The following is a 10,734-nucleotide window of genomic DNA, read 5'->3' on the forward strand; positions in this document are numbered from 1 at the left end:
GTATAGAGAGGACAGTATAGTGGAGGTTGTAGAGGACAGTCTAGTGGAGGTATAGAGGACAGTATAGTGGAGGGATAGAGGACAGTATAGAGGAGGAATAGAGGACAGTATAGAGGAGGTATAGAGGACAGTAATAGTGGAGGTGTAGAGGACAGTATAGTGGAGGTATAGAGGACAGTATAGAGGACAGTATAGTGGAGTCTAGAGGACAGTATAGTGGAGGTATAGAGGACAGTATAGTGGAGGTATAGAGGACAGTATAGTGGAGGTATAGAGGACAGTATAGAGGACAGTATAGTGGAGGTATAGAGGACAGTATAGTGGAGGTATAGAGGAAGTTTTGTGGAGGTGTAGAGGACAGTATAGTGTGGAGGAGTATAGAGGACAGTATATTTGGACAGTATAGTGGAGGTCTAGAAGACAGTATAGTGGGTGGGAGGGGGACCAGTATAGTGGAGGTATAGAGACAGTATAGTAGAGGTATAGAGGACAGTATAGTGGATGTTAGAGGACAGTATAGTGGAGGTATAGAGGACAGTATAGTAGAGGTATAGAGGACAGTATAGTGGTGGTGTAGAGGACAGTATAGTGGAGGTCTAGAGGACAGTATAGAGGACAGTATAGTGCTGGTATAGAGTACAGTATAGTGGACAGTATAGTGGAGGTCTAGAAGACAGTATAGTAGAGGTATAGAGGACAGTATAGTGGAGGTCTAGAGGACAGTTATAGTGGAGGTATAGAGGACAGTATAGTGGAGGTGTAGAGACAGTATAGTGGAGTGTAGAGGACAGTATAGTGGAGGTGTAGAGGACAGTATAGTGGAGGTGTAGGATAGTATAGTGGAGGTATAGAGGCCAGTATAGAGGACAGTATAGTGGAGGTATAGAGGACAGTAAGTAGAGGTATATACAGTATAGTGGTGTTGTGTAGAGGACAGTATAGTGGAGGTCTAGAGGACAGTATAGAGGACAGTATAGTGGAGGTATAGAGGACAGTATAGTGGAGGTCTAGAGGACAGTATAGTGGAGGTATAGAGGACAGTATAGAGGACAGTATAGTGGAGGTATAGAGGACAGTATAGAGGACAGTATAGTGGAGGTCTAGAGGACAGTATAGTGGAGGTATAGAGGACAGTATAGAGGACAGTATAGTGGAGGTATAGAGGACAGTGTAGAGGACAGTATAGTGGAGGTCTAGAGGACAGTATAGTGGAGGTATAAGGACAGTATAGTGGAGGTCTAGAGGACAGTATAGTGGAGGTATAGAGGACAGTATAGAGGACAGTATAGAGGACAGTATATTGGAGGTCTAGAGGACAGTATAGTGGAGGTGTAGAGGACAGTATAGTGGAGGTATAGAGGACAGTATAGAGGACAGTATAGTGGAGGTCTAGAGGACAGTATAGAGGACAGTAAGTGGAGGTCTAAGACGTATAGTGGAGGTGTAGAGGACAGTATAGTGGAGGTCTAGAGGACAGTATAGTGGAGGTGTAGAGGACAGTATAGTAGTGAAAGGTATAGAGGACAGTATAGAGGACAGTATAGTGGAGGTGTAGAGGACAGTATATTGGAGGTCTAGAGGACAGTATAGTGGAGGTGTAGAGGACAGTATAGTGGAGGTCTAGAGGACAGTATAGTGGAGGTATAGAGGACAGTATAGAGGACAGTATAGTGGGGTATAGAGGACAGTATAGTGGAGGTATAGAGACAGTTAGGTGGAGGTGTAGAGGACAGTATAGTGGAGGTATAGAGGACAGTATAGTGGAGGTATAGAGGACAGTATAGTGGAGGTTAGAGGACAGTATAGTGGAGGTGTAGAGGACAGTATAGTGGAGGTGTAGAGGACAGTATAGTAGAGGTATAGAGGACAGTATAGAGGACAGTATAGTGAGGTCTAGAGGACAATATAGTGGTGGTATAGAGGACAGTATAGTGGAGGTCTAGAGGACAGTATAGTAGAGGTCTAGAGGACAGTATAGTGGAGTATAGAGGACAGTATAGTGGAGGTGTAGAGGACAGTATAGTGGAGGTATAGAGGACAGTATAGTGGTGGTGTGTAGGAGGACAGTATAGTGGAGGTCTAGAGGACAGTATAGTGGAGGTCTAGAGGACAGTATAGTGGAGGTCTAGAGGACAGTATAGAGGACAGTATAGTGGAGGTGTAGAGGACAGTAATAGTGGAGGTGTAGGAACAGTATAGTGGAGGTGTAGAGGACAGTATAGTGTGGTGTAGAGGACAGTATAGTGGGTGTTGTAGAGGACAGTATAGTAGAGTATATAGACAGTATAGAGGACAGTATAGTGGAGGTCCAGAGGACAGTATAGTGGAGGTATAGAGGACAGTATAGTGGAGGTATAGAGGACAGTATAGTGGAGGTATAGAGGACAGTATAGTGGAGGTATAGAGGACAGTATAGTGGAGGTCTAGAGGACAGTATAGTGGAGGTCTAGAGGACAGTATAGAGGACAGTATAGTGGAGGTCTAGAGGACAGTATAGAGGACAGTATAGTGGAGGTATAGAGGACAGTATAGTGGAGGTCTAGAGGACAGTATAGTGGGAGGTATAGAGGACAGTATAGAGGACAGTATAGTGGAGGTGTAGAGGACAGTATAGTGGAGGTCTAGAGACAGTATAGTGGAGGTGTAGAGGACAGTATAGTAGAGGTATAGAGGACAGTATAGAGGACAGTATAGTGGAGGTATAGAGGACAGTATAGAGGACAGTATAGTGGAGGTGTAGAGGAAGTATAGTGGAGGTCTAGAGGAGAGTATAGAGGACAGTATAGTGGAGGTATAGAGGACAGTATAGTGGAGGTATAGAGGACAGTATAGAGGACAGTATAGTGGAGGTGTAGAGGACAGTATAGTGGAGGTCTAGAGGACAGTATAGAGGACGTTAAGAGACAGTATAGTGGAGGTATAGAGGACAGTATAGAGGACAGTATAGTGGAGGTATAGAGGACAGTATAGTGGCTGTATAGAGGACAGTATAGTGGAGGTCTAGAGGACAGTATAGAGGACAGTATAGTGGTGTTATAGAGGACAGTATAGAGGACAGTATAGTGGAGGTATAGAGGACAGTATAGTGGTGGTATAGAGGACAGTATAGAGGACAGTATAGTGGAGGTTAGAGGACAGTATAGAGGACAGTGTAAGGACAGCATAGTGGAGGTATAGAGGACAGTATAGAGGACAGATATAGGACAGTATAGAGGACAGTATAGTGGAGGTGTAGAGGACAGTATAGTGGAGGTCTAGAGGACAGTATAGTGGAGGTGGAAGGACAGTATAGTGGAGGTATAGAGGACAGTTAGGTGGAGGTGTAGAGGACAGTATAGTGGAGGTATAGAGGACAGTATAGAGGACTATAGTGGAGGTGTAGAGGACAGTATAGTGGAGGTCTAGAGGACAGTATAGTGGAGGTATAGAGGACAGTATAGTGGAGGTCTAGAGACAGTATATGGAGGTGTAGAGGACAGTATAGTGGAGGTATAGAGGACAGTATAGAGGACAGTATAGTGGAGGTGTAGAGGACATATAGTGGAGGTCTAGAGGACAGTATAGTGGAGTGTAGAGGACAGTATAGTGGAGGTCTAGAGGACAGTATAGTGGAGGTCTAGAGGACAGTATAGAGGACAGTATAGAGGACAGTATAGTGGAGGTATAGAGGACAGTATAGAGGACAGTATAGTGGAGGTATAGAGGACAGTATAGTGGAGGGTCTAGAGGACAGTATAGTGGAGGTCTAGAGGACAGTATAGTGGTGGTGTAGAGGACAGTATAGTAGAGGTATAGAGGACAGTATAGTAGAGGTATAGAGGACAGTATAGTGGAGGTATAGAGACAGTATAGGGACATATAGTGGAGGTATAGAGGACAGTATAGAGGACAGTATAGTGGAGGTATAGAGGACAGTATAGTGGTGGTATAGAGGACAGTATAGAGGACAGTATGAGGACAGTATAGTGGAGGTATAAGGACAGTATAGAGGACAGTATAGAGGACAGTATAGTGGAGGTATAGAGGACAGTATAGTGGCTGTATAGAGGACAGTATAGTGGAGGTCTAGAGGACAGTATAGAGGACAGTATAGTGGTGGTATAGAGGACAGTATAGAGGACAGTATAGTGGAGGTATAGAGGACAGTATAGTGGTGGTATAGAGGACAGTATAGAGGACAGTATAGTGGAGGTATAGAGGACAGTATATAGAGGTATAGAGGACATTATAGTGGAGGTCTAGAGGACAGTATAGTGGAGGTGTAGAGGACAGTATAGAGGAGGTATAGAGGACAGTATAGTGGAGGTATAGAGGACAGTATAGTGGAGGTCTAGAGGACAGTATAGTGGAGGTCTAGAGGACAGTATAGTGGTGGTGTAGAGGACAGTATAGTAGAGGTATAGAGGACAGTATAGTAGAGGTATAGAGGACAGTATAGTGGAGGTATAGAGGACAGTATAGAGGACAGTATAGTGGAGGTATAGAGGACAGTATAGAGGACAGTATAGTGGAGGTATAGAGGACAGTAAGTGGAGGTCTAGAGGACAGTATAGAGGACAGTATAGTGGAGGTCTAGAGGACAGTATAGAGGACAGTATAGTGGAGGTCTAGAGGACAGTATAGAGGACAGTATAGTGGTGGTGTAGAGGACAGTATAGTGGAGGTCTAGAGGACAGTATAGAGGACAGTATAGTGGAGGTCTAGAGGACAGTATAGAGGACAGTATAGTGGTGGTCTAGAGGACAGTATAGTGGAGGTATAGAGGACAGTATAGTGGAGGTCTAGAGGACAGTATAGTGGAGGTATAGTCTACCTGTGTATATACAGTATAGTAGAGGTATAGTCTACCTGTGTATATACAGTATAGTGGAGGTATAGTCTACCTGTGTATATACAGTATAGTGGAGGTATAGTCTACCTGTGTATATACAGTATAGTGGAGGTATAGTCTACCTGTGTATATACAGTATAGTGGAGGTATAGTCTACCTGTGTATATACAGTATAGTGGAGGTATAGTCTACCTGTGTATTATACAGTATAGTGAGGTGTAGTCTACCTGTGTATATACAGTATCGTAGAGGTATAGTCTACCTGTGTATATACAGTATAGTGGAGGTATAGTCTACCTGTGTATATACAGTATAGTGAGGTATAGTCTACCTGTGTATATACAGTATAGTAGAGGTATAGTCTACCTGTGTATATACAGTATAGTGGAGGTATAGAGGACAGTATAGTGGAGGTGTAGTCTACCTGTGTATATACAGTATAGTGGAGGGATAGTCTACCTGTGTATATACAGTATAGTGGAGGTATAGTCTACCTGTGTATATACAGTATAGTGGAGGTGTAGTCTACCTGTGTATATACAGTATCGTAGAGGTTAGTCTACCTGTGTATATACAGTATAGTGGAGGTATAGTCTACCTGTGTATATACAGTATAGTGGAGGTATAGTCTACCTGTGTATATACAGTATAGTAGAGGTATAGTCTACCTGTGTATATACAGTATAGTGGAGGTATAGAGGACAGTATAGTGGAGGTGTAGTCTACCTTGTATATACAGTATAGTGGAGGGATAGTCTACCTGTGTATATACAGTATAGTGGAGGTATAGTCTACCTGTGTATATACAGTATAGTGGAGGTGTAGTCTACCTGTGTATATACAGTATCGTAGAGGTATAGTCTACCTGTGTATATACAGTATAGTGGAGGTATAGTCTACCTGTGTATATACAGTATAGTGGAGGTATAGTCTACCTGTGTATATACAGTATAGTGGAGGGATAGTCTACCTGTGTATATACAGTATAGTGGAGGTATAGTCTACCTGTGTATATACAGTACAGTAGAGGTATAGTCTACCTGTGTATATACAGTATAGTGGAGGTATAGTCTACCTGTGTATATACAGTACAGTGGAGGTATAGTCTACCTGTGTATATACAGTATAGTGGAGGGATAGTCTACCTGTGTATATACAGTATAGTGGAGGTATAGTCTACCTGTGTATATACAGTATAGTAGAGGTATAGTCTACCTGTGTATATACAGTATAGTGGGAGGTATAGTCTACCTGTGTATATACAGATTGTATACATGACTTGTCTTACCAGCCATGCTGAGGTAGACAGAGGGAGAGGTGTGGTTCTGTCCGGTCAGCCCGTTGACCGCCTGTACGTAGTACCGCCCCGCGTCAGCCGTCCTGGCCGACAAGACAACCAGCTGATTGTCCGACATGGCTCTGTAGGAGAGACATAAAACCAGACAGGGATTTCAGAGCTGATTGTCCAACGACATGGCTCTGTAGGAGAGACATAAAACCAGACAGGGATTTCAGTTTCTCCACAATATCATTTCAGCACATGGAGAATGTAAACACAACGTCCACACAACGTCCACCACAACATCCACACAACATAAACAAAACGTCCACACAACGTCCACACAACGTCCACCCAACATCCACACAACATAAACAAAACGTCCACACAATGTCCACCCAACATCCACACAACATAAACAAAACGTCCGCACAACGTCCGCACAACGTCCGCACAACGTCCACCCAACATCCACACAACATAACAAAACGTCCACACAACGTCCACCCAACATAAACAAAACGTCCGCACAACGTCCGCACAACGTTCGCACAACGTCCACACAACGTCCACCCAACATCCACACAACATAAACAAAACGTCCACACAACGTCCACCCAACATCCACACAACATAAACAAAACGTCCGCACAACGTCCGCACAACGTCCGCACAACGTCCGCACAACGTCCAGCCAAAACAAGCTGATGAATGAGTCCCTTTCCTCTCATCTGATCTCTGCATGTTGTTGACTCCATCCTCTGATGCTCATTCTCTGACACACCAGGAACAATCAATACACACACACACACCCGCAGACACACACGCACACACACACACACACCCGCAGACACACGCACACACACACACACGCACGCACGCACACACACACGCACACACACACACACAGACACTTTATGAGGCAGAGAGATTGTGTACTCTATATTCTGTATATTGAGACAGAGAGATTGTGTACTCTATATTCTGTATATTGAGACAGAGAGATTGTGTACTCTATATTCTGTATATTGAATAGTGAGACAGAGAGATTGTGTACTCTATATTCTGTATATTGAGACAGAGAGATTGTGTACTCTATATTCTGTATATTGAGACAGAGAGATTGTGTACTCTATATTCTGTATATGAGACAGAGAGATTGTGTACTCTATATTCTGTATATTGAATAGTGAGACAGAGAGATTGTGTACTCTATATTCTGTATATTGAGACAGAGAGATTGTGTACTCTATATTCTGTATATTGAGACAGAGAGATTGTGTACTCTATATTCTGTATATTGAATATTGAGGAGATTAGTGTGGTTGCTACCTACAAGGATATGTCCACAAGGATATGTGTGTGTGTGTGTGTCAATAAGGAAGCAGTTTAGACAAGCCGGGGGCTGAATATTGAGCATCCTTGAGAAGTTTATATTGATATGGGACAAACACACATTATCGATCATAGTCTGCTGCTGGAAAAAACTTGTTGTGGCTTTACACCCCCTGCTATATGTGGATAAAGAGTTACCTGTCTAACAGAACACAGAGGGTTCTAGAATGGAAGCCTATCCAACACAATCCAGGTAGAATCAGGAATTCCCCAGGGCAAGCTGTCTAGGCACCTTATTTTTTTTTCAATCTTTACTAATGACATGCTACTTGCTTGAGTAAAGACAGTGTGTCTATGTATGCGGATGGACTCAACACTATAACACATCAGCTACTACAGCGACTGAAATGACTGCAACACTTAAAAAAAGATCAGCAGTTCGTTTCAGAGTGAGTGGCAAGGAATAAGTTAATCTTAAATATTTCAAAAACACGAAAGCATTGTATTTGGGACAAACATTCACTAAACCTCAACTAAATCTTGTACTTAATAATGTGGAATTGAGCAGTTGAGATGACTAAACTGCTTGGAGTAACCCTGGATTGTAACTGTCATGGTGAAAACATATTGATACAACAGTAGCTAAGATGGGGAGAAGTCTGTCCCATGATAAAGCAACTGCTCTGCCTTCTTAACAACACTATCAACAAGGCAGGTCCTACAGGCCCGAGTTTCTACCTTCTTAACAACACTATCAACAAGGCAGGTCCTACAGCCTCTAGTTTCTACCTTCTTAATAACACTATCAACAAGGCAGGTCCTACAGGCCCTGGTTTCAGCCTTCTTAACAGCACTATCAACAAGGCAGGTCCTACAGGCCCTGGTTTCTGCCTTCTTAACAACACTATCAACAAGGTAGGTCCTACAGGCCCTTGTTTCTGCATTCTTACAACACTATCAACAAGGCAGGTCCTAGTTTCTACCTTCTTAACACACTATCAACAAGGCAGGTCCTAAAAGCCCTGGTTTTATCGCACCTGGACTACTGTTCAGTCGTGTGGTCAGGTGCTACAAAGAAGGACCTAGGAATATTATATAGAATAAATACAGAGCTATTGACTCTGAACAGGGCGGCACGGCTGGTCCTTAAAAATGACACAGGGAGACAATAAATACAGAGCTATTGACTCTGAACAGGGCGGCACGGCTGGTCCTTAACAATGACACAGGGAGACAATAAATACAGAGCTATTGATTCTGAACAGGGCGGCACGGCTGGTCCTTAACAATGACACGGGGAGACAATAAATACAGAGCTATTGACTCTGAACAGGGCGGCACGGCTGGTCCTTAAAAATGACACGGGGAGACAATAAATACAGAGCTATTGACTCTGAACAGGGCGGCACGGCTGGTCCTTAACAATGATACGGGGAGCAAAAATGAATCATGTGTATATCAATCTCTCCTGGTTCTCCTATATCAACCATCAATAATAATATGAATATCAATCTCTCCTGGTTCTCCTATATCAACCATCTCTCTACACTATTATATAGAAGAATGTCAATCTCTTCTGGTTCAAAAGTGGAAGAGAGATTGACTTCATCACTACTTGTATTTGTGAGAGGTATTGACATGTTGAATGCACCGAGGTGTCTGGTTTGAACTACTGGCACACAGCTCGGACACCCATACCATACCCCACAAGACATGCCACCACATGGAACTCTATTCCACTGGCTTATTCCACATTTTGTTACAATAAAGCCTTATTCTAAAATGGATTAAATAACACATTTCCCTCAGCAATATACAACACAATATCCCACAATGACAAAGAGAATACAGTTTTTTTTTAGAAATGTTTGCAAATTTATTAAAAACAAATATCAAAAATACCTTATTTCCATCAGTATTCAGACTCATTACTATGAGACTCTAAACTGAGCTCATGTGCATCCTGTTTCCATTGATCATCCTTGAGATGGTTCTACAACTTGATTGGAGTCCACCTGTGGGCAAATTCAATTGATTGGACATGATTTGAGAAGGCACACACCTGTCTATATAAGATCCCACAGTTGACAGTGCATGTCAGAGCAAAAAAAAACAAGCCATGGGGTCGAAGGAATTGTCCGTAGAGCTCCGAGACAGGATTGTATTGAGGCACAGATCTGGGGAAGGGTACAATAAATGTCTGCAGCATTGAAGGTCCCAAAGAACACAGTGGCCTCCATCATTCTTAAATGGAAGATTTTGGAACCACTAAGACTCTTCCTAGAGCTGGCTGCCCGGGCAAACTGAGAAATCGGGGAGAAGGCCTTGGTCAGGGAGGTGACCATGGACTCGATGGTCACTCTCACAGAGCTCTAGAGTTCCTCTGTGGAGATGGGAGAACCTTCCGAAGGACAAACCATCTCTGCAGCACTCCAACCAATCAGGCCTTTATGGAAGAGTGGACAGACGGAAGCCACTCAGTAAAAGGCACATGAGAGCCTCACTTGGAGTTTGCCATAAAGGCAATCTAAAAGACTCTCAGACCATGAGAAACAAGATTCTCTGGTCTGATGAAACCAAGATTGAACTCTTTGGCCTGAATGTCAAGAGTCACGTCTGGAGGAAACCTGGAACCATCCCTAGGGTGAAGCATGGTGGCGGCAGCATCACGTCTGGAGGAAACCTGGAACCATCCCTAGGGTGAAGCATGGTGGCGGCAGCGTCATGCTGTGGCGGCTGTTTTTCAGCAGCAGCAGGAACTGGGGGAGTCAGGGGCAAAAAATAAATGGAGCAAAGTACAGAGAAATCCTTGATGAAAACCTGCTCCAATTAAAATAAAGTACAGAGAGATAATTGATGAAAACCTGCTCCAGAGCACTCAGGACCTTAGACTGGGGCGAAGGTTCACCTTCCAACAGAACAACAACCCTAAGCACACAGACAAAGGACAACGCAGAAGTGGCTTCGGGACAAGTCTCTGAATTCCTTGTGTGGCCCAGCCAGAGCCCGGACTTGAACTCGATTGAAAATCTCTGGAGAGACTTGAAAATAGCTGTGCAGCGACGCTCCCATCCAACCTGACAGAGGTTGAGAAGATCTGCAGAGAGGAATGGGAGAAACTCCCCAAATACAGTTTGCCAAGCTTGTAGCGTCATACACAAGAATACTCAAGGCTGTAATCGATGCCAAGAGTGCTTCAACAAAGTACTGAGTAAAGGGTCTGAATAATCCCTCCCTTTTCTCTCTCCCTCCCCGCTCTCTCCTTCCCTCCCTCTCCCTCTTCTCTCTC

The 10,734-nt window shown here is 43.6% G+C and overlaps 1 pseudogene; it reads right to left on the bottom strand.

Moving 5' to 3' along the window:
* Nucleotides 1–6,119: 6,119 nt before the first annotated feature.
* Nucleotides 6,120–10,734, bottom strand: part of LOC116361511 (protein sidekick-1-like) — a 37,791-nt pseudogene continuing 33,176 nt past the window's right edge.

The sequence above is a fragment of the Oncorhynchus kisutch genome, unplaced genomic scaffold (genome assembly GCF_002021735.2).
Source record: "Oncorhynchus kisutch isolate 150728-3 unplaced genomic scaffold, Okis_V2 scaffold724, whole genome shotgun sequence".
NCBI classification, from domain to species: domain Eukaryota; kingdom Metazoa; phylum Chordata; class Actinopteri; order Salmoniformes; family Salmonidae; genus Oncorhynchus; species Oncorhynchus kisutch.